We start from the raw sequence: 24,444 nt of genomic DNA, 5'->3' as shown, positions 1-24,444 counted from the left end.
GATTAATCCACCTGTGATTTCTTGAATGAGCTTTAAAAATAATAATATCTCCTTGTTTTAAAGGAAATTAACTGAATCATTTGTCTGTATATTTTATACCACGTTGTAAAAAACCTCTCAAATCAATCAATAATATGTGCGCTTGCTATCGCTACCCCTAAACTGTCAAAGACCATGTTGGCCACCTGATATCCAAAACAGCCTGCATAATTTGGTAGCAGCAGACATAACCACTAGAGGTCACCTACTGAAATTCCATCAGTCTCTCAACACAAAGCTATACAGCTAAAAGAACAGCAAATTCACTTTAATGCTGTATTTGCACTCCCCATAAGCTGTCAGAAGGGTAAGGCCTAATGCCTAGATGTTGTATGTTGCTGCTGTTTTCTGGCGCTCATTTAATTAACTCTTGGTGAACCCTTGTGAATTAGCTTCATTTTACTGGCATTCAGAATAAGCGCACTCTGGATTCACAGCTTTCATAAAGCAAACATATGGCGATACAAGCAAATTAGCACCTCCAAGGCAGAAAGTGAACAGAATTCCAAGATACTTAATAAACAAGATGACAGCCTTCTTCTTTCAAACTAGTGTGCGGTATTTACACTAGAAACTTTCAAATTAATTAAAGGCAATAACATTAATAAACATTAAATAGTGATAATGAGCTACATTATCCACAGCAGAGAATCCATCAACATTATTTTTACCTGATTGTTTTAAAGGAACCCTACAGCCTATTTGGTCCTAGGGGGTCTAATTTACCAGAACTCTCCTGAAGCCCTGACAAATAAAGCAGTAATAAACCCAAAACAAAAATGTAATAATTGTAGCTTACTAATCTTTATATGTGGTGGCTGCATTCCTTTTCTTTTTTAAAGCACGAGTAAATAAAAGCTGATTAACCTTAAGGCTACGTTCACATGTAGGCGTTTGGGGAGTTTTTCTGCTCTAGGATCAGCTCTCAAAACGCCCAACAAGACAAATCCTATTCATTTCAATGGCCCCTGTTCACATCTGAGCGTTTTGACGCCGTGAGGAAAATGCTCAACGCTCAAAAAAGTACATGAGCTTCTTTTTGGGCAGATTACAAGCGTTTTCCATTGGTCTCTAGTCAATCTAAAAATGCCTGCACAAAAAACGCCTGTAAAAACGCCTGTAAAACGCCTGCAAAAACGCCCATAAAAATGCCTGTAATAGCAACGCCAAGATGTGAACGTAGCCTAAGCCTTGACCTCCGCAACATCGCTAGAATACGGCCCTTTTTAACCAACGACACCACCAAGCTTTTAATTCACGCCTCGACTACTGCAACTCCCTCCTCACTGGATTACCTTTACATAGATTATCCCCCCTTCAATCCATAATGAATGCTGCTGCAAGACTTATCCACCTTACCAACCATTCAGTGTCCTCCAGCCCTCTCTGCCAATCCCTTCACTGGCTTCCACTCACCCAACAAATAAAATTCAAAGTGCCAACAATAGTTTACAATGCCATCCACAACTCTGCCCCCAGCTACATCACTAACCTAATCTCAAAATATTAACCAAGCCGCTCTCTTCGGTCCTCCCAAGACCCCCTGCTCTCTAGCTCCCTTGTCCCCTCTTCCCATGCTCGCCTCCAAGATTTCTCCAAAGCTTCTCCCATTCTTTGGAACTCTCTACCCCAATCTGTCCGACTGTCCCCTAATCTATCCATCTTTAGACGATCCCTGAAAACCCTTCTCTTTAAAGAAGCCTATCCGGCTACTAACTAATACACTGTTTCACTTTCTTCATCAGCTCATCCCCCACAGCTATTACCTTTTGTATCAATTGACCCTCCATTTTAGATTGTAAGCTCTAACAAGCAGGGCCCTCCGATTCCTCTTGTTCCAAATTGTATTGTAACTGTAATGTCTGCCTTCATTTTGTTAAGCGCTGCGCAAACTGTTGGCGCTAGGATTCTCAGGACGCAGAATACAGTTTTTATGTCTTCTGTTCACTGCAACTAAGTCTCCCTGCAGTGTAAATTTTTTTTTTCTGCATAGGAGTGCAGGCAGATGCACCAGAGTAGAATCTTTCTTGTCTTCATTCTCTCATACACATATGATAAATTAATAAGGTGTTTTTAACTTTTATAGCATTGGAATACCTTGTGCAACGACCAGGACAAGTAAGTAAATATTAATAATAAAAAGAAAAAGGTTTTGCTCTGAAATTCCTATTATACTTCTACAGAATTGTATTTTTATACTAACCAAATACTTTACTTTTCTGTAGAGAAGAGAGGTGTTGAAACCTCTGTCATTTTTTTTTACTATCCGTTTCCTTTGGAAGGATATTCCTTCACTACTTGTCCTAGAGAAAACAGGGAATGTAAACAAATCTCTCAAAATGCATAAATGCAAGGAGAAATTCCCTCCTACACTGTTTGAATTTGCCATCACCTTTTACTGACAATGGATAAATACAGAGGGTGACTTCATTAGCAAGAGTTTAACAGATGGTGCAATCCTTAACATTCTTTCCAAAAAGAACAAAAAAAAAAAGTTTTGCCCAGACACATTTTAACAACATACACATCATAAGTGTCAGTTTTTGCACTTAAAAGTAGGCAAATTTTTTTTTCATATTGGATAGAGCAAGAAAGGGTCATAACCCATCAGATTTTTTTTCTTCATCTGTGTCCCATTGTGAAGCTTTATCTTCACTTCCTGTCTAATAGTCAAACAGGAAGTGAGAGGAAATCCCTGCAAATTAGGGGAATTCCTTGAGGACCCCCAGGTTACCAGAACTAGTGTCCCCATTGGAAGATTTCACATCTATGACTTTTCTGGGGACAAACCAAAAATTATGGTTTTCTTTTACTTTCACTTTTTTAACTATTGGTAAACAGGACAAATAGGGTGCATTCTCCTTAACGGGAGCACAGACAGCATAAAAACTGACAGAGGTTCTAATCCCTCCCCACTCAAAAAAAAAAAAAAAAGCTTGGTCTTTAGTCATACTTTAAGGCTCAGAAATAACTGACAGAGGTTCTAATCCCTCCCCACTCAAAAAAAAAAAAAAAAAAAAGCTTTGTCTTTAGTCATACTTTAAGGCTCAGAAATAACATGGTATAAGATGTAATAACAATTTAGGTCTCCTTTTGGAGCATATGTATAGCATATTTTTGGATTTCTGTGTGTAATCCTGTTAGGCTCTACTGGGGGCTTTCCCACAAATTTTTATCTATTTAACAGAAAGTATCCTACCGATGTAAAGGTTCATAAAGTACTGTCTTGAAGGAGAAGTTCAATTTTACAAAACCACAAATAAATGCACGTTTTTTTTGTAGTTAAAAAATATTATAATTTTTTTTAATAGGGACCTGTAAAGCATTGCACCCACGGTCAGCAGATCATATGTTTAATACTATGGTCTTGCAGACTGTCTGTATAGCTGTCTGTCCATAGCCTGATACGGGCAAGCAGTTGCACTCTCAGGAAGCTTAGTGAACTACCTAGAGTTTACTGAGAACTACAAGCTAACTTTTGTGAATGGATGACGCAGCTGGGAGGGCGGAGCCCCGCATGACCATGTTTTGTGTAGAATGTAATAGTGAGAGGGGGGATTAGATTAGATTAGGGGGGGGGTTCAGTGTAGGGGCAGGTGCATTTGTAACATATTACACCCTAAATTACACCCTTAATATGGGTTTAACATGTAACGAGTTACAAAAGGTGGACTTATCCTTTAAGCTGGACACATAACTAAATGTTATCAGGAACCAGTCAGCTGCTGGTTCTCCAGCATGCATGTCCGACAGGAGCCAGGTAGCTTTGATCACCACTGTGTTAACCACTTCCCTGCCAGTGTCATTATTACAGTAACAGTGCATATTTTGTAGCACTGATTGCTGTAGTAATGTCACTGGTCCCCCCAAAAGTGTCATAAATGTCAGTTAGGGGTCCGATCTGTCCACCGCAATGTCACAGTTCAGCTAAAAATTGCAGATCACCGCCATTACTAGTAAAAAATAAATAAAAAAAAAAGACAAAGCTTTCCCCTAGCTTGTAGACGCGATAGCTTTTGCGCAAACCAATCAAAATACGCTTAATGCGTTTTTGTTTACCATGAATATGTAGCAGAATACAAATAGGCCTAAAAGGATGAAAGAATGTGATTTTACTTTTTTTGGGGGGGAAATGTTATATAGCAAAATGTGAAAAATACAGTTTTTTTTTTTTTTTTTTTTTTAGAATTGTCGCTCTTTTTTTGTTTATAAAAAAACAAAAATAGCACAGGTGATCAAATACCACCAAAAGAAAGTTCTATTTGTGGGAAAAAAAGGATATACATTATATTCCGGTACAGCGTCACACGACCACGCAATTGTCCAATAAAGTAACGCAGTGCGGCATTGCAAAAAATGGCCTGGTCATTAAGGGGCAAATCCTTCTAGTCCAGAACTGGTTAAAGTAATTGTAAAGTCTCATTTTTCCCCCTAAAAATTTAAAAAACATATTATACTTACCTACTTGGTTGCAGTGGATTTGCACAGAGCAGCCCGGATCCTCGTCTTCTAGTGTCTCTCTTCTGTGATCCTGGTCCCTCCCTCCTGTTCAGTGCCCCCACAGCAAGCAGCTTGCTATGGGAGCACCAGAGCAAAGTCACAGCTCAGTTGGTCCATTCAGACATAGAGCCTGACCCGACCACGCCCCTTTCTCCCCATATTGGCTAGCTGGCTTTGATTGACAGCAGCGGGAGCCAATGGCATCTCAGCCAATCAGGAAGGAGAATCTTGGTCGGCTGAGACACTCCTGGACAGAGAGGGACTTCAGGTGTTAGGGGAGCTACTGCACACAGAAGGCTTTTTATCTTAATGGATAGAATGCATTAAGATAAAAAAAACCTTCTGCCTATTACAACTCCTTTAAAGGCGCTATATAAAATAAAGTTTATTATTATTCTTTATAAATCCTGTGTTATAGATGCTCCCCATCTTAGGGCTCATCTCGACATTGGAGCTTTTCTTGCGCTTGACATGTGTTTAAAATGCAAGTCAGCAAAATCTCTTTGCCTTTGAGGATACTTCAGAGGCTGCCCTCCTTTGGATGCAGAATGACCTATTAAGGTGCACTTGAACCGTAGACAATGCAGGTCAAGCGCAGCTTCTTATTTCAAATGCTGCCATTTTCATTGGAAAGCAGCTGCATATTTTTGAATAAAAATGGAGCATTTGCGTAGAATACCCATCGACAGAAACAAGAAAAATGGTAAAAAAAAAAAAAAGATAAAACACATTTGTAGTAAAACGTATAAACTTAAATAAAAATGAAAATAATATTGTTGAACTAATATAGTCTCCCTTGAAACATCTCTGAACATTCCTTAATACAAGCACTTAATATATATTCCCTAATATAAGCACCACAGTAGGACATGGGTGATTCTGGCTGTGTTTGATCCTTTAGAAATCTTGAAAAGAACACATTATGTTCAGTAACCAACTCGCTGTTGTCAGACTTGTTTAATTTGCCTTCTTGCAGAAGACACACGTCTATGCAGCAATGACTAAAATGGTCTTCAGGACACTTTGTCTATAGCTTTCAAATAACTGTCTGCTTGACTGGAGTAAATATTTGCCTACTGTGGCTAAATTGTTTGTTAATGTTAAATGCAGGAATTACATATTGTTTATCACCATAGCAACAACATGAAAAGAATCATTGCCTCCATTTTAATTCCAATGAATCTTGGCGTTTAATTAAATTAAGCACAATGAAGAAGAAAATCATAGCTGGAATGCTTGGCTGCAGCAAAATAAATTCCATTTTGTACAGCAAAAAACGGAGTTTAAAAATACACTGTCCCGGAACATGAAACAAATAAAACGTATTGTAATTCTACGGCTTTGGGCCATTTGTGTTAGTATCATGGGATATTTTAGAACTGAAAGACGCTTCATGAGTTATTTCTAATAAAAGATCTTGCCAATCTGAATGAAAGTAATGATTAATAATTTATTAATTATCAGGATGCTCAAGGCAGTATTTATAAGTGGATGAATCCTACCCCAGAGAGGAGGCTTCAGAAAATGCCATATACATGACATATCTTCAAGTCAGAAGGAAGATCTCTCCCGAAAAATCACTTTTCATGACCTCATGTATTGACTCAAAGTGGCATGTAGACATTAGGGATTGACAAAAACTATTCCCATAAGTACAATTAAACTTTTTTTTTTTTTACAAGAGGTTGTAACAAATTCCCTAAACCAGTACATGCAGTCTTGTCTGTAGAATTTTGTTATTGCAACATTTCATTATACATTGACCATAGCAATTTTAAAGGTATTTTATTATTATTTTTTTTTAACTTAAAAAAGATGATGTACTGTACTTACTTGTTCTGTCCAATGGTATTGCACTTGCTGAGTGCCCCCTCAGCAAGCCGTGTGCTGAGGGGGGCAACCGTGTGGGTGCGCTCGCAAGCCAGACTGTGTGTGTCCTTTGACACACACAGTGCAGCTTGGTGGTCACTCCCCCGCTCCCTCTTCACAGTATTTAACGGACAGCAGTAGGAGCCAATGGGGCTGGGTGGGTGGGCTGAACAGTTAGTGGGGTGCTTTTAACCTTAATGGAGAGAGAATGCATTAAGGTAAAAAGAAACAATTAGACATTAGAACCACTTTAAAGTGATTGTAATGTCTCTCTTTTTTTTTCAATAAAAATAAACATGTTATACTTGCCTCCTCTGTGCAGTTGGTTTTGTACAGAGCAGCCCGGATCCTCCTCTTCTCGGGTCCCACCGCAGTGCTCCTGGCTCCTTCCTCCTGTTGAGTGCCCCACAGCAAGCAGCTTGCCGAGCCGAGTCACAGCTCCCTGTTTCCATTCAGACACTGAGCTGCGCCCTGGTCCCGCCCTCCTCTCTCCTCATTGGCTGTCTGACTTTGATTGACAGCAGTGGGAGCCAATGGTGCCACTGTTGTGTCTCAGCTGCTGTCTCTCAGGAGGGAGAGCCTCAGTTGGCTGAGACACTCATGGACATCACTGGAGAAAGATGGAGCTCAGGTCAGTATTAAGACTGGGTGCTGAGGAGGCTGCTACACAAGGTGGTTTTTATATTCTAATGTATAGGATGCCATTAATATAAAAAAAACCTTCTGACTTTACAACTCCTTTAAGAAAGCTATAAACCAGGCATGTCCAACCTGCGGCCTGGGGGCCACATGCGGCCTGGAACACCAGGCAATGCGGCCCACTGCCCTCTGACAATTTTTTTTTTGCTGGGGAAGAAGGAAGTCGGGTCTGGGGCATGGCCACAGTGGCTTCCAACTAACGGTAGGCAGAGGCTGCCTCGGAGGGGAGGGGGGAGGGGAGGCCATCATGTGCAGTGTTTCTGACTCCTACCACCATGACCATTTCTTCAAATCACTGAAGTGGTCATGGTGGTTAGTGTTCCTTTTAATATCTCTCAGAAGAAGTAAATCTCTGTATACTGATTCCATTTTATTTGATCATCCTCTAGTTGTGTTAAATTAGTGCGGGCGGCAGCACGGGAAGGGCGTGGCGGCATTTTATTACTATATACCTTAACTATAGTATATATTTTATATGCGGCCCGAGAAAATTTCTCTACACTCAATGTGGCCCAGAGAAGCTAAAAGGTTGGACACCCATGCTATAAACCCTTTTACTCAATTCATACACTACACAGCCAAATGTTTAAAGTGATTGTAAACGTTTGTTACTTTAAAAAAAAAACAAACAAACAAACATGTCATACTCACTTGCTCTGTGCAATGGTATTGCACAGACCAGACCCAATCCTCCTCCTCCTCTCAGGGCCCCCGCCGCCCCTCCTACTCCCTGTCGAGTGGCCTCATAGAAAGCATCTTGTTCTGAGGAAATTCATGCCTGCTCGTTCCCAAGCACCGTCTACGTGTTCATAAGACACAGAACCTGGGTCGGCCCGCCTCCTGCTCTCTCCTCACTGGCTGTGATCAACAGCAACAGGAGCCAAGTGTCTGAGCCAGTGAGGAGGAAAAGAGTCAACATAGCCTCTGCTCTCATGCACATCGCTGGATCAAGATCAGGGTCAGGTAAGTCTTTTGGGGGCTGGAAGCTGGACAAAGGAGGTTACCTTAATGCAGGCTTTAGAAACACTTTAAGGACACCTGACAATCACACCTACCTGTATGGTCATACCTGGACCAACTGCAATGCATTAGCTATTCCTATCTGACCCTCGATGCCTCCATTTTCAGCATGCCTCTCTTCGCCGGTCAGCTTCGTTACTGAGGAGCTCAGAGCGACATGCTGACAGATGACCGCATGGAGATCGGCAAGAACTGGATGGAGAAAGCCTGAGGAGCTAAATCTGTACAATAAGGAGGCTCAGTTCTGTTAGGAGAGCATTGCCTGGGAGATGTCCAGACACTCTGTTACCTGGCCATGTTCTTCCTGTGTTAGCACTTGCACTCTGCAAACCCCAGGAGCTATGCACATGTTCTTCACTCCAGGTCTGGATTTGCAGAAATCCCCACTGTACCAATCTCAGGCTCTCTCCTTCCAGTCACAGTGCTTTTCAGGTGGCATTTCACAGGCAGTAAAGAGGTGTTTCCTCTCACTGCCTGATTTAACTCTATAATGCCACACTAGCGCTACCTACGAGCCCTCCCATGTCCAAAATTATTATTAAGCAGAATTAAGTTTGGCCCTCGACAACAGTCTCAGGTTCTCATGTGGCCCCTCGGGAAAATGAATTGTCCACCCCTGGTCAAATGTAAGAGAGCACTCCTCCAAATTATTGAAGTTAGGTTTTTCCAAGAATACTGTTACTGCTACAGTATACTAAGGCCATTTTAGAAAACTGTGCATTTTCAATCACGTGGCAACAATTTGGGGCAGACCCACAAAGGGCGCAAAATCAGCTCCATTAAGATATGGTTGATGAGTATATGGTGTGGATGAATGTTAGAGTCCTGAGCTCAAACCTACGAAATACATTTTAGATGAATATCCATGCTGTTTTGAGCCATGTCTTCTCATAAAACATCAGTACCAAAGCTCACAAATGAAATCCTTAAAGCCTCGTACACACGATCAGATTATTGGACAATCTTTCGTCCATTTCTTGTTGCATGCTAGTCTCATAGTGAAAGTGAAGGGGTTACTTTCATAAGAAAATTCTCGTACGACAGACTTCAACTCCAGAAGTGATGTCATGTGTTGAATTGTTTTGTATGTGTTCTTTCGTTTCTGAGCATGCCTAGTCTTGCTCTTTATGATTTTTTTTGGATGAAAACTGTACTAACTTAACGAAAATTGGACGTTGTGTTCACGTATGATAAAAATTTTATAGCCTGCACTTCCAGATTTTGTCATCTGAAAATTCGTAATCGGCTGTCGAAAGCACCATACTAACAATCAGAAAATCGGCAAATCGTTCATTGTACAAAATTTTACTTCCGATTTTTGTATCATGTGTACGGGCCTTAAGAGTGGAGCAGGTTATAGCTGCATAGGTGGGGGCCAACTCTATATTAATACTCGTGATTTTAACAGAGGATGTCCAACAAGCTCATATTGGTGTTATGCTCAGATGTGACTATAAAAGTCCATCTCCTTTATTCAATCAGATGTTTGTGCTGACTGGATTTTCTGGTCCTAGAAGCAAGTGTACCAAAAGCAGCTTTTAACATTCAGCCTAGTGGCAGACAGTAATAACATTGGCACATGCTAACATTTTAAAATAATATCCTGAAGGACATTTTCTTGCTGAGCAGGTGCCACTAAGCTTACCCCATGAATACGGCTTTGGATATCTGTGAAAATTATGCTCGTAAAAACAAAAAATTAATTCTTAAAACTCATACCATTGAGGTGCTGTTGCCAAAAGTCACTTTTTAAGTAAATCTGTGTATTGGGAAATCAGTCACTTTTGCTATCTGAATGAGCAGGCAAGGCAGTTACAACTGATCTCCAGCTTTTAGTGAAGTTTAAATAGTTTAGTTTGACCGAACAAACTATTACTTTCACTACTAGATGTGCTTGCTGTGTGCACTGTATATAAACAGAATAAACTGTATGTACCCTCAGCTACATACAGTATACATCACTGTGTTCTGGCAGTATGGAAATGCCACCCCACTCCCAAAGAAAATGGAGTTGGGCAGAGCACTGCTTAACTGTTCACAGGGAGCTTTGTACACTATGAATAAATACAAAGCTTTCTCTGATTGGCTGAGGCAGAGAGGCAGGCAGAGGTGTCATGATCTCAGACTCTGCCATTGAAAAAGGAAGCTTTGTACTTATTCACAAAATACAAAGCTCCCTGCGAATGGCTGAACAGCATTCAGCCGCCTTGATTTTTGATTTTGCGCCGGAAGTGGGACAGAAGTTCCCATCCAAATGCGGGAACAGGGCTGTATACTGTATGTAGCTGAGGTTATACAGAGCACACATCTAGTAGTCAAGGTAATCGTTTGTACAAAAGCTGGAGATCAGCTTTAAAGACATGGGCTTCCATCTATCAAAAATGAAATAGTTGCTACCAATAACCAATCAGGACAAATCTGCACTAGAAAATCATAGCTTGAATCTGTTATCCAAGGGTAACCCATTGTTTTTTGTTCCACTTCAACCACCTAAGGACTGCCCCACGTACATGTACTGCGGCAGGACAGCCCTTAAGCGCAAAATCACGCACCCCCACACTGGCAGGGAGGGGGTTAACTTTAGAGGCGATCAAAGGGTTAATTGTGCTCCTAGGGAGTGCTTTCTAACTATGGGAGGGATGAACTGACTGCAGGAAGAGAGATCTGTGTTCCTGATTAGTAGGAACACAATATCTCTCTCTTCCTGACAGAACTGACGGTCTGCCTTGTTTACCTAGGCAGACCGCCGTTCTGTCATCCCTTCGAATGATCCCGGGTGGCCAGTGGCCGCCGGACCCGCCGTTTGGCTCCCCCTCTGTCCAATCACAGGGGGAGCGTGGCTGGGGCAGCCGCGATGGCCGCTAGCCACTCGCGAATGTGTGGAGAAATGACAGAACGCCTGAGCCACACTCCCCCTGTGATAATACTATAACTTTTGCGCAAATCAATAAATATACGCTTTTTGGGGATATTTTTAACCAAAAATTTGTAGCAGAACACAAATTGGCCTAAACTGAAGAAATTTGATTTTTTAAATTTTTTTTTATTGGATAGGTTTTATAGCATAAAGTAAAAAATATAGTTTTTTTTTTCTTCAAAATTTTCGGTCTTTTTTGTTTATCGCGCAAAAAATAAAAATCACAGTGGTGATCAAATACCACCAAAAGAAAGCTCTATTTGTGGGAAAAAAGGACATACATTTTATTTGGGTACAGCATTGCATGACCGCGCAATTGTCAGTTAAAGCAACGCAGTGCTGTATTGCAAAAAATGGCCCAGTCATTAAGGGGGTAAAACCTTCCGGGGCTGAAGTGGTTAATACATTAACCACTTAAGGACCAGGCCTATTTCTGACACTTGTTGTTTACAAGTTAAAATCAGTATTTTTTGCTAGAAAATTACTTAGAACCCCAAAACATTATATATATATATATATATATATATATATATATATATATATATATATATATATTTTTTTTTAGCAGAGACCCTAGAGAATAAAATGGAGATCGTTGCAATACTTTATGTCAAACCGTATTTGCGCAGTGGTCTTACAAACGCAACTTTTTGGAAAAAATACACATTTTGAAATAAAAAAAAAAATAGGAAAATAGTAAAACTAGCCCAATTTTTTTTCTATAATGTGAAAGAGAATGTTATGCTGAGTAAATTGATACCTAACAGGTCATGCTTCAAAATTGCGCACCCTCATGGAATGAGCGTTTTTACAGGTTACCAGTTTAGAGTTACAGAGAAGGTCTAGGGCTAGAATTATTGCTCTAACGATCACGGCGATACCTCACATGTGTGGTTTGAACTCCATTTACATATGTGGGCGCGACTTGCGTATGCTTCTGCGCATGAGCTCAGAGGGACGGGGCGCTTTAAATTTTTTTTTTCTTATTTATTTTATCTTTTATTTTTACACTGTCCCTTTAAAAATGTATTTTTTGATAACTCAATATTTTTCAGCAAGAAAAAAAAATGGGCCCTTTGAGGCCATTGGACGGAAGCGACGTAGAACCTTTTCAGAAGGAGTTTTTTTTTTATTTTTTTTTCAGGACTAAGGTTTGAAGATCTATTTACATACACTGTTATAAATATTTTTGATATTGGTTAATAGGAGTATTCACATGCAGATGGTTATACATGCTGTCCTCGGTTTAAAAAAAAAAAAAAATACACATGCTGCAGTTAAAATGGCAAAAGAGTACAAAATAGTAATGCTGATTTTTTATGCTTTTGAATTGTGCAGCTATGAAAAATGAAGAATTTCCTGGCTTTGAAACTTTGACTAAAGGTAGCCTTGAAAACAACAAAAATGCAATGCAACTAAAACACAATAAAACAGAAATGTGTGTGCTGTCATTTTCACATGTGTATGTACTCTTATAAATACAGTAGCCTTTTTGCAGAAGTATAAACCATATGAGACCCCTATAATCTACAAGCTGCCCACCATGAAGCATGCTATAAACAAGAATCTGATTTTCTACAGGCATGTACGATTCACTTCACTTCGTTTTCAGTAAGTAGGCTTTGAACAAAGATTTCAGATGCCTTTTTTCCCCCTCCAGAACATTCAGCTGCCTGCTTGTTACATCACATTATAATCTCTCCGATGATGGAAACCCCCAGGCGCCTTAAATTTTTTTTGCCTACTATTATAATTTAGCAATGACACAGCTTTTAAGTACCAGCGGGTAGAGAAGTGTCCACTGCAATAGAGCTAAGTACAAATATATCCATCTATGCTCGACCAACAGTGATAAGAATGATAAAGGAAATATCTAAGGTCGGGTTCACATATAGTATGTGCGAACTGGATGCAGGTTTCCCCAATTCGCATGTCATGGGTCGGGGGTGGCCACGGAGCAGATTGCAAAAGGGTCCTGTGCGTGTTTGGGACCTGGTTCAGGTACGAATTCAGGCAAATATTCGGACCTGAATAGCACCTGAACCTTTAAACAGGCACCGGACCCTAGGCACAAACCCCTGGGCGCACATATGTGAACCCGGCCTAACAGTAATACCTTATTCCCCCCCCCCCTTTTTTTTTTTTTTTTTAAGGTAGGGAGATATTCTACATATCCAGCTGGATCACAAACTACCTCCTCCATAAGAACCCATCTATAAAATGATAATGATAGCCACATGGCAATGTAGTCTAAAGACCCCTTCACACCCAACTGTTCTAAGGTGTTACTACATACAAGATTATGTGCGGTATTTCACGTTTATGTGCGCTGCGCTAGGGAACCCCATTAATTTAAAGGGAATAGCAAACAATTGGCAACTGAACAAAAACTAACCTACACCTATTTGTTAGCCCAAGGTACCATAATACACGTTGTGATGCGCTTCAGTGCAGGCCTATCAGCACCTACTGTATTGCGTGGTTTTCAAAATCAATGGCATCTCAATGCAAAGCACAAAGTGCCATGTAGTAAAATGTGTGGCCTCAACACTAGGGATTACATGGCCAAAAAGGTTTAAAAAGTAGTGACACACCAATTCCAACTATATTTATCATATATCAAATATCCTGACATACTGTATATCTCACAGCACATATGAGATACTAGGGCTGGGCGATATGGCTGAAAACTGTATCACGATATCAGTGTTTCATATCGGTCAATATCGATATATATTGATATTTTTTATTACCCATTTAAAATAAGGACCCTAGGGTGAGAATGCAGGGCGGCGGGCATGGTGCAGGAGAATGCAGGGTGACTGGCATGGTGCAGGAGAATGCAGGGTGACTGGCATGGTGCAGGAGAATGCAGGGTGACTGGCATGGTGCAGGAGAATGCAGGGTGGCTGGCATGGTGCAGGAGAATGCAGGGTGACTGGCATGGTGCAGGAGAATGCAGGGTGGCAGGCATGGTGCAGGAGAATGCAGGGTGACTGGCATGGTGCAGGAGAATGCAGGGTGACTGGCATGGTGCAGGAGAATGCAGGGTGACTGGCATGGTGCAGGAGAATGCAGGGTGACTGGCATGGTGCAGGAGAATGCAGGGTGGCTGGCATGGTGCAGGAGAATGCAGGGTGACTGGCATGGTGCAGGAGAATGCAGGGTGGCAGGCATGGTGCAGGAGAATGCAGGGTGACTGGCATGGTGCAGGAGAATGCAGGGTGGCAGGCATGGTGCAGGAGAATGCAGGGTGACTGGCACGGTGCAGGAGAATGCAGGGTGACTGGCATGGTGCAGGAGAATGCAGGGTGACTGGCATGGTGCAGGAGAATGCAGGGTGGCAGGCATGGTGCAGGAGAATGCAGGGTGACTGGCAGGGTGCAGGAGAATGCAGGGTGACTGGCATGGTGCAGGAGAATGCAGGGTGACTGGCATGGTGCAGGAGAATGCAGGGTGACTGGCATGGTGCAGGAGAATGCAGGGTGACTGGCATGGTGCAGGAGAATGCAGGGTACTGGCATGGTACAAGAGGATCCGGGGTTGTGGGCATACTACGGGAGATGCAGTGCTGTGGGCATTGTACAGGTAGACCAGGCCCGCAGCACTGCATCCCTTGTAGTGTGCCCGCAGCCCTGCATAACGGCAGGTAGTGAAGCTGTTTCACTTACCTGTTCGGGAGGCACCTTCGTTTTAAAAATGGCGCCGCCCGGCGCCGATACGTCATTGCGCACCCGTTTTAAACCCGTCGGAGCGGACTTTTCGATTTATCGTTCAAGTTTTCTTATTGCTATCGAACACGGGACTATCGCGATACCTATCGGTATCGTTTTATCGCCCAGCCCTATGAGATACCATAAGTGAAATAGCCCATAACAATCGGAGCTCATGTTTACTAATTTGAATGCTATAAATTGATTAAATATTAAAGCAATTGTAAAGTCTTGTTTTTTTCCCTATAAAAAAAATAAACATGTTGTACTTACCTGCTCTGTTGCCGTGGATTTGCACAGAGCATCCCGAATCCTTCTCTTCTTGGGTCCCACCTCTGTGATCCTTGCCCCTCCCTCCTGTTCAGTGCCCCCACAGAAAGCAGCTTGCTATGGGGGCACCTGAACTGAGTCACAGCTCCCTGTGTCCATTCAGATACGAAGCCCCGACCCAGCCCCCTCTCTCTACTGATTGGCTAGCTGACTTTGATGGGACAGCAGTGGCAGCCAATGGCGCCTCTGCTGTGTCTCAGCCAATTAGGAGGGAGAATCTCAGATGGCTGAGACACTCGTGGACATCGCTGGACAGAGAGGGACCTCACGTAAGTGTTAGGGGGGTCGAGGGAGGCTGCTGCACACAGAAGGTTTTTTTATCTTAATGCATAGACTGCACAAAGTTAAAAAAAAACATCGGACTTTACAAATCCTTTAAAATCCAACTCTAGACATTTTTTACTCTGGAACCTTGGTCATTTATTTTATTTCTGTGCTTAAATTTAGGAAATGTGTCCTCGGTTCCTGTTTATTTGATGGGATTACAAATATTCATACACTGGAGTTAAATACAGTATACAGAATCTGTATTTAAAATACAAACTTTTTAAAACCTTTGGATGGAGTAGAAAATACCTAGAATCCCTGTCAGGCATTTGTATTGCTGTTTTGTGTCCTATTGGGTGATTTCCCTTTGTTTCCTGTCTAAAGACACAATAGGAAGTGAGAGGAAATCTTTTCATACTGAGGAAAATCTCCTCTTACACAGTTGTTACTTCCCATCAGAAGATTTCCAAATGAGAGGGTGAATCTCCCCAGTGGGGTCACAGACCGCAATAAAATTTTTTCCACCCTATCTGAACCTACAAAAAGAGCATTGGCTTTAATTACACTTTTATGGAGTAGTATGGCCAAAGCGCTTTTGGCCAAACCTCCCCTGTAGGTCAGAGGAGTGCACTTAGCTCTGCACTCCTGTCACCTAGATTCTCTGCACTCCTGTCACCTAGCTGACATTACAGAGCCAGTCGAGGTTCTGCAGGGATCCCGACAATGTTGGGATCAACCCAGATTCCTGGCCGGCAGCTGGCTCAGCCTGGAAGAGCCTAAACAAGCCGCTCCTGCCCCCTCCAGAGCCTGGATGGGCAGAGCTGAGAGAGGTATTTGACAGTCACAGCTCTCTGCTCATGAAGATTGAGAACTGAGCAGTCAGCGGTCTTTGATCGCTCAGTTCTCAGTGTAGAGGCGGAGGAGGACAGATGCAGCATCTACAAAGGTAAGTATGATTGTGCATTTTTTTTTTTTAGGATCTTGGACTTCTCTTTTAAAAAGCACAGAATGTGATTGCTGGCATAATACACTGTCACAAGAAGCTGTGTAATGATGACACAAAATCACTGTGCCCTGGGTTGTGCTTTAAAGCAGTGGTTCTCAAATCCGGTCCTCGGGACCCACTAACAGGCCAGATTTTAAGTATTACCTTGGGGGATGCAGACTAGAATACTGCAATCACTGAGAAGCAAATGAGATCACCTGTGATGTAATTTGGTTATCTTGCAAACCTGGCCTGTTGGTGGGTCCCGAGGACCGGATTTGAGAACCACTGCTTTAAAGAATAATGTTGACCTCTCCTTGTGAAATGCTTCATTCCCTTTTGAGTCACATTTATAGCATACATATAGATCTATTTGTGTAAATGCATTCTTAGACTCTTGACGAAGAGAAAGACCTTATATCTCGAAACGCGTTGGGTCTAAGCTGTCCTTGTCGTGAGCAGTTTTCTATGAATGCTAACCTTTTAGATCATGTCAACCGCTTATTCCTTTTAATTGTCTTTCAAACTGAATATTTTTGTACTTCATATTTTATTGTCTTTGTAAATAAAAATATTTTTATGAGAATTCTTTCTCTTCTTATCACTTCTATATACTTTTTCAACCTTTTTGCCCTTTAAAGTCCCAGTTAGAGTAAAGGGAAGATTAAATCTGCAGTATGTTTTTGTTTTGCCATCTGCGTCTCATTAGGGAGATTAACCTTTATTTCCGATGTGAGGGAAAACCTCTATTACACAGTTGTCACAGGATCAAGTATCCCTATTTGAAGATTTCCCCTCTATTCCTGTTCTTGGGGAACCTCAAAATTTTAGATTTACCGCCACTTTCATTTTTGGTGCCATTGGTGATAAGAAGTAAATATTTCCAATGGGTTAAAACCCTTCATTGCTTTATCCAAATCTAAAAAAAAAAAAAAGTTTTTGTTTTGCCTTTAGTTATGCTTTAGAAGTAGCAATGGTTTTCAATTTTGGATAGAGTAAGGGAGTGTTATAAACTCGCTCAATTTTTTTTCTCCCATCTATGTCCCATTGGGGAGATTTACCTTCACTTCCTGTCCCATAGCCGAATCAAGAAGTGAGTAGAAGTCCCTGCAAATTAAGTAAATCCATTGGGGACCCTAGGTCTCTAGAACCAGTGTTCCCATTGGAAGCTTTCCCCTCCATTACTGTTCTTGGGACAACCCAAAAGTTGGGATTTTCGTTTACTTTCACTCATAACGGTAAACAGGACAAATGACAGAGGGTAAAGAGGGGCAAAGGCAGCAATAAAAACAGGTGTTCGAATCTCATCTTCACCTTGACATGTATCATGTTCAGCAACCCCCCGCATCCCCGATTAGGTTAAAAGCCTTTGTCAAGGCAAAAAAAAAATTGTACGTTTTATGCCCTGCAGATAAAATACCTGTTGCCTGAAACATAGTGTGCTCCTACCCTCCACTTTGACATGACAACACAACTCTGAATTCCTAAGCAAGTGGTGTCAGCCCTGCCTATATCATTTCTGATGCGTTACAAAGAACACGGACCTCTCCTCATCGCGATCCCCCCCCCACTTTTTTACCCTCCTCGTGTACAGTTAGAGAGTGTAGAAAGTTACCAGACCACATGATTTCTGGCAAAATCAACAGGTATTTTTCACACTTATCAAGCAGATAAAAAAATGATAATATATTTAGCAGACCAAAAGGGAGCAAATAAGAGAAGCTTGTTGTTAGAATTTACATTGCCCTGTTTTTCACCGTTATGTTGTATTTACTACATACACCCCCCCCCCCCCCCCCCTTGAAGTACAATTTAATGCCCATCACTCTGAAAAATGTAAAGCACTGGAACCATATCTATAGATTGTCATGGCCCCTTGCTGCTGACAGCCGTTAGTGGGAATCCATCCCAGTAGCATTTATCAAAGTGAACTCATTAGGAAATTATGAATACCAAGCCATGTTTCATAGAGGCAGTCTGCAAATCTGCCATTGCAATACTACATTAACAGACCAGCCGCTTGCAAAGCAGCACCAAGGTGTGGCAAACAATAGGCCTAAATATGCCAATGCCTATGAAGCTCAGCAAGCGATATCTTTTAATCAGCCGGCGATGCTGTGAATGTTTCTGATTGGTGCTCCAAGGGTTAACCCCGGAATGATGTAGAACGCCCCAGGCCTGAGCTCTGCTCATCAGAGCATTAAATCTGAAAGCTCAAGAGAACAGAGCAGTGGAGCTGCAAGGGCTGTGTTATGAAGTTCTGCATTAAAAATTCATATTGCAGGCTCGCCACAGTCCCCTTGTCTGGCTGAATGGAGAGCTGGCGGGGGAAATATTACACACCCCACTGTCTTCCTGGCGATTGGAAACATTCCTCAGCAAACAGCACCTCAGGAAGAGAACGAAAGGGCAAACAAACCGTGAAACAAATCAATGGGTTCAATTATCTCTCTTCTCCCTCGTAAAAGGAAACTTCTGATTCGGAAGCAGTTTCATCAAATTTATTTTTAATGACAACTCATGACATGAAGACCCCAGCCCCTAAATGTGTGTCTGCTTGCTTGGAAAAGAGCAGTTTTGTCAGAAGGATTTTTTTTTTCATTTTACAGTAAACTAAACGAATCTAGCTCCAGTTATTAGCAGGAATGGCCATCCGCAATACAATGGCCAGAGCTGTGACACTAGTTTAGATCAAATTCTTGGCATGTGGGTGTACTCCGTGATCGGCAAGGCACCTGTGTCCAGTAGAATTTCTATATTCTGTATATTGTGTGCCTTAGATTGTAAGCTCCTTGAGGGCAGGGACTGATGTGAATGTACAACATATGTACAGTATGCAAAGGGCTGCGTAAATTGATGGAGCTATATATGTAACTGTAACAAATCATAACAAATATACAGTGCCTTGCGAAAGTATTCAGCCCCCTTGAACTTTGCAACCTTTTGCCACATTTCAGGCTTCAAACATAAAGATATAAAACTGTAATTTTTTGTGAAGAAATCAACAACAAGTGGGACACAATCATGAAGAGGAACGAAATTTATTGGATATTTCAAACTTTGTTAACAAATAAAAAACTGAAAAATTGGGCGTGCAAAATTATTCAGCTCCTTTACTTTCAGTGCAGCAAACTCTCTCCAGAAGTTCAGTGAGGATCTCTGAATGATCCAATGTTGACCTAAATGACTAATGATGATAAATAGAATCCACCTGTGTGTAATCAAGTCTCTGTATAAATTCACCTGCACTGTGATAGTCTCAGAGGTCAGTTTAAAGCGCAGAGAGCATCATGAAGAACAAGGAACACACCAGGCAGGTCCGAGATACTGTTGTGGAGAAGTTTAAAGCCAGATTTGTATACAAAAAGATTTCCCAAGCTTTAAACATCCCAAGGAGCACTGTGCAAGCGATAATATTGAAATGGGAGTATCAGACCACTGCAAATCTACGAAGATCTGGCCGTCCCTCTAAACTTTCAGCTCATACAAGGAGAAGACTGATCAGAGATGCAGCCAAGAGGCCCATGATCACTCTGGATGAACTGCAGAGATCTACAGCTGAGGTGGGAGACTCTGTCCATATGACAACAATCAGTCGTATACTGCACAAATCTGGCCTTTATGGAAGAGTGGCAAGAAGAAAGCCATTTCTTAAAGATATCCATAAAAAGTGTTGTTTAAAGTTTGCCACAAGCCACCTGGGAGACACACCAAACATGTGGAAGAAGGTGCTCTGGTCAGATGAAACCAAAATCAAACTTTTTAGCAACAATGAAAAATGTTATGTTTGGCGTAAAAGCAACACAGCTCATCCCCCTGAACACACCATCCCCACTGTCAAACATGGTGGTGGCAGCATCATGGTTTGGGCCTGCTTTTCTTCAGCAGGGACAGGGAAGATGGTTAAAATTGATGGGAAGGTGGATGGAGCCAAATACAGGACCCATTCTGGAAGAAAACCTGATGGAGTCTGCAAAAGATCTGAGACTGGGATGGAGATTTGTCTTCCAACAAGACAATGATCCAAAAAATAAAGCAAAATCTACAATGGAATGGTTCACAAATAAACACATCCAGGTGTTAGAATGGCCAAGTCAAAGTCCAGACCTGAATCCAATCGAGAATCTGTGGAAAGAACTGAAAACTGCTGTTCACAAACGCTCTCCATCCAACCTCACTTAGCTCGAGCTGTTTTGCAAGGAGGAATGGGCAAAAATTTCAGTCTCTCGATGTGCAAAACTGATAAAGACATACCCCAAGCGACTAATGCAGCAAAAGGTGGCGCTACAAAGTATTAACTTAAGGGGGCTGAATAATTTTGCACGCCCAATTTTTCAGTTTTTTATTTGTTAACAAAGTTTGAAATATCAAATAAATTTCGTTCCACTTCATGATTGTGTCCCACTTGTTGATTCTTCACAAAAAATTAAAATTTTTTATCTTTATGTTTGAAGCCTGAAATGTGGCAAAAGGTTGAAAAGTTCAAGGGGGCCGAATACTTTCGCAAAGCACTGTAGTATACAGAATGTTGAAGAGCACAAGTGAGAGCCTATGCACGATAAGAATGTAAAACCCAACAATGAACTCATCTTGTTTGCTCCATTATGTCAGTTAAATATATACAGTAAGTTAAAGCATTTTGGGATCTCAGTTTGATAAGTAAAAAAAAAATAAAAATACCTGTGTTCCTGACAAAAACCCAGTGCTCTCCTGTGCTCTGTGCAGAGATATCTCAAGTAGTCTTGTCAAACGTGCCCAGGATACCTCTGAACTACAGAACACCTCCCTGGCCATGACAACACTGGCCATGCATAGATACAATACAGGAAGTGTTGTCGCCCTAGGATAAGAATTGTGAGGATAAATTCCATAAATACTACAGGACACCCAGAGTGTGTGACAGAAATACAACTGTTGGTAAGAGGATATTGCTCCACCTACAACACAGCACACTGGGCCTCTTACCCTCAAAAGTGGACCAATAAATTATAGGTGGTCTGACAGCGCTTCAAAACACTCCACAGGCTTGCTCCTGTTCACCAGATAATGCACCAAACTAAATGCCTGTTGTCCCCTCTAAGAGCATCATTCAATTGGGAGTCCATCTGGTGCCCTTGGATTCACAAAGAAGCTTATCACTGCAGCCAGTTCATCTGGCTTGAATGGGGTGTCTAGAAGGTCACAGGCCTCTGAAGGCAATGTGGGGAGGTGGAGTGGCTCCAATAGTGCCGCCAGATCCTCCTTCAAATAGGAAGGAATAGGAGAATATAAAGCTTTATTTTGCAGTATCCAGTGCCATGTTGTAAACATTTCCATGGACACATTCCTAAACCTTGTGGACAGCCTTCCCAGAAGAGTTGAAGCTGTTAAAGCTGCAAAGGGTGGGCCAACTCAATATTGAACCCTACGGACTGAGATGCTATTAAAATTCATGGGCCTCAATACTTTTGACAATATAGTGTATTTGTTCTTAGATTTCAATATTTTTTTTGTACCATGTCACACTACACGCAAAGGGCAGCCCATTCATTTTAATAGGCTGCCCTACATGTGATTAAACACGGCAAAGTAAGTGTTTGACAGCATCATACTGTTTTTCGAATTTGAACTTGATTCATCTATGGCTGGCTTTAGTTCGGTTTTGACTTGCCTTCTACTTTAACCTCCTCCAACCCGGCCTGTCAGGAACGCACTAGTCATTTCTCTATGACCCTACAGAGGCGCACTAAAGTGCGCAGGCGTGAACTCACTTTTGCCCGTTTAGCTGCGAACAGGCGTTTGCCAGTGCGCATGCGTGTGCGCAACGGCCCGCGCCCGCAGCCACGCACGCAATGCGCACCCAATAGCCATTATGGTTGGCACCCAAATGGCCTATTTAAAGGCAGCAGGTATACTCATGCTTTGCTGTCTTGTCTTCAGCTTACCCTATGTGCCTGATCCTGAAACCTGCTATATCCTGACTTATTCCTGATTGACTTCCTGGCTTGTCTCTCACCTTGCTTGTCTGCTGCCTGTCCTAAACTCGGCTTGTCCTGTGACCATTCTCCTGCATTACCCTTGTCTGCTTATCCGCCATCGGATCTGACTTGCTCACCCACTGGTGGGGCGACCCTGAGGACCGCGACCTGGTGCTATACAAACATAAAAATCCATCCTCACCATCAGAGGCTCTGGTGAAAACCAGTTGGCACTTAGATTCCGCACCTAAGGCTAGCCTGTGTCCACTGCCAAGGTGACTTGTCTGTGTTCCGTTCTCTCGTCCCTGCGAGGCTACCCTCTGCACATCAGGCTTAACCTCGACACGGCCACTGCATATAAATGGCCAGGTGGGAGCTCCATCGTTCTGAGTGTACGTTCCTCTATGTCTCTCAGAACGAGCGGCCGCAAGGCCACGCAATCCCAAATAATATACCCTGATTTGGGTTATTTTTACCAAAGAAATGTAGCAGTATAAATTTTGGTGAAAACGTATTAAGAGAAATTACTTATTTGCAAAATTGTATAATGAAAACAAAGAAAAACTCATTTTTTTTTCAAACTTTTCAGTCTTTTTTAATTTGTAGCGCAAAAAATAAAAACCCCAGTTGTGAAAAAATACCACAAAAAGAAAGCTCTATTTGTGTGAAAAAATAATTAAACTTTAATTTGGGTATAGTGTTGCATGACTGCGTAATTGTCCCATAAAATTGTAAGAACGCTGAAAGCTGAAAATTGGCCTGGGAATGGAAAGCGGGTAAAAGTGCCCAGTATTGAGGTGGTTAACTGATCAAAAGCTAGAAAATAAAGTAAAGCTACCATTTTCTATGCCCTTTCCATGCCCCTACATATCAGTGAACCATTGATATAACGGGCTTAATATTCACACCCAAAGAAAGATATGAAAGCTAGGCCAAGCTGACTATAAAGCAGGAAAACAAACAAAATGCAATCAATATATAAAATCTGACTATCTATACATAATCCTTATGAGATTTCTCAATGCTTACAATATGCAGGGCATGCTTTGCCTATATCTGCTTTAAATAAAAAGTGTTCTCATTTGTAAAGCCTGTTCTTAGTGTAATTGCAAGTTACTTTATAGTTCTAAACACATGCTTTGGATGTTCATGACTCATTAACTGAACAGGAAATCGGAAACTTTAATTACAAATTAACTTTTATTATAGACTCAGCATAATACCACATGTAACAACCATAAAACCACTGTCTTTTATACTTGTTCCAGGAATGCAGTCACCAGTTCAGTATAAGCGTGCACAACAAAAATATTGGTTCTGTTTTCTCTTTTGATTATTCTTCAACACCAAAGCACTACGTAACCAAGTAGATATAAATGACGCAAGGGATTTTTTTTTTCCCCCTATACTTTTAAAGAACTTAAATAAAAGAATGATTACAGACAATTTTATGCACTCCATTTTACAGGTTTAAAAATACAACTACCTGACAGCTGGCACCACACAATGCCTATTACCTTTATTAGACATAAAATGTTTTTGCTTTGATCCTCCATGATTTAGTGTAATGTTGTTACTTGGACTTGACATTTTCTGAAATTCATGACAAAGCCCAGTCAACTGCCATTCCAAAGTCCAAACAGACCGGAAAGGGAGATGGCAGTCAGAGCTTAGCCATCTCTGCATAGAGTGAAACTAAAATCAGTGGGGAGGGGAGGAAGAAGAGAATTATCTGGCTAATAATGACACCAGCAGGCATTTTGTGATGTCTAGTTCAGTATAGGATTTTTACTTTTAAAAGTTAATTATACAAATAGGGTCCTCTTTAAATACCTTATTTGTTTGCTCTTCTTTCCCATATCCTATCCAAAAAAATTGTCCATAATAAATAAGCAGGGCAGACAAGAATCTGCATAGGTTTTGTAAAGCTATTTAATGCTAATACAATAACCGGTTCCCTGTTACTGTAGAGCATTCCCTACATAAGAGTAATGGGAAAGTACCTAAAATATACTGTAGGCAACCCTTGTCAAATACATGAAAACATATCTTGTAAGTTAAAAATAAAAAAAATATTTTAAATGGTATAAAAAGCTTACTTTAGTGTATGGTTTGTAACTACCTTTGTGTATAACAGACTTCCTTCTT

General features: G+C 41.4%; 1 protein-coding gene across 2 annotated transcripts in view; it reads right to left on the bottom strand.

Annotated features, from left to right (window-relative positions):
- CUX1 (cut like homeobox 1) overlaps window positions 1-24,444 on the bottom strand; it is a 615,616-nt gene that overhangs the window by 270,208 nt on the left and 320,964 nt on the right. The gene's annotated exons all lie outside the window — the stretch shown is intronic.

The sequence above is a fragment of the Pelophylax lessonae genome (assembly GCF_965119305.1).
Source record: "Pelophylax lessonae genome assembly, chromosome: 2".
Taxonomy (NCBI): Eukaryota; Metazoa; Chordata; class Amphibia; order Anura; family Ranidae; genus Pelophylax; species Pelophylax lessonae.
Note: the sequence above shows the minus strand (reverse complement) of the source record. Positions and strands in the feature narration are given on the sequence as shown.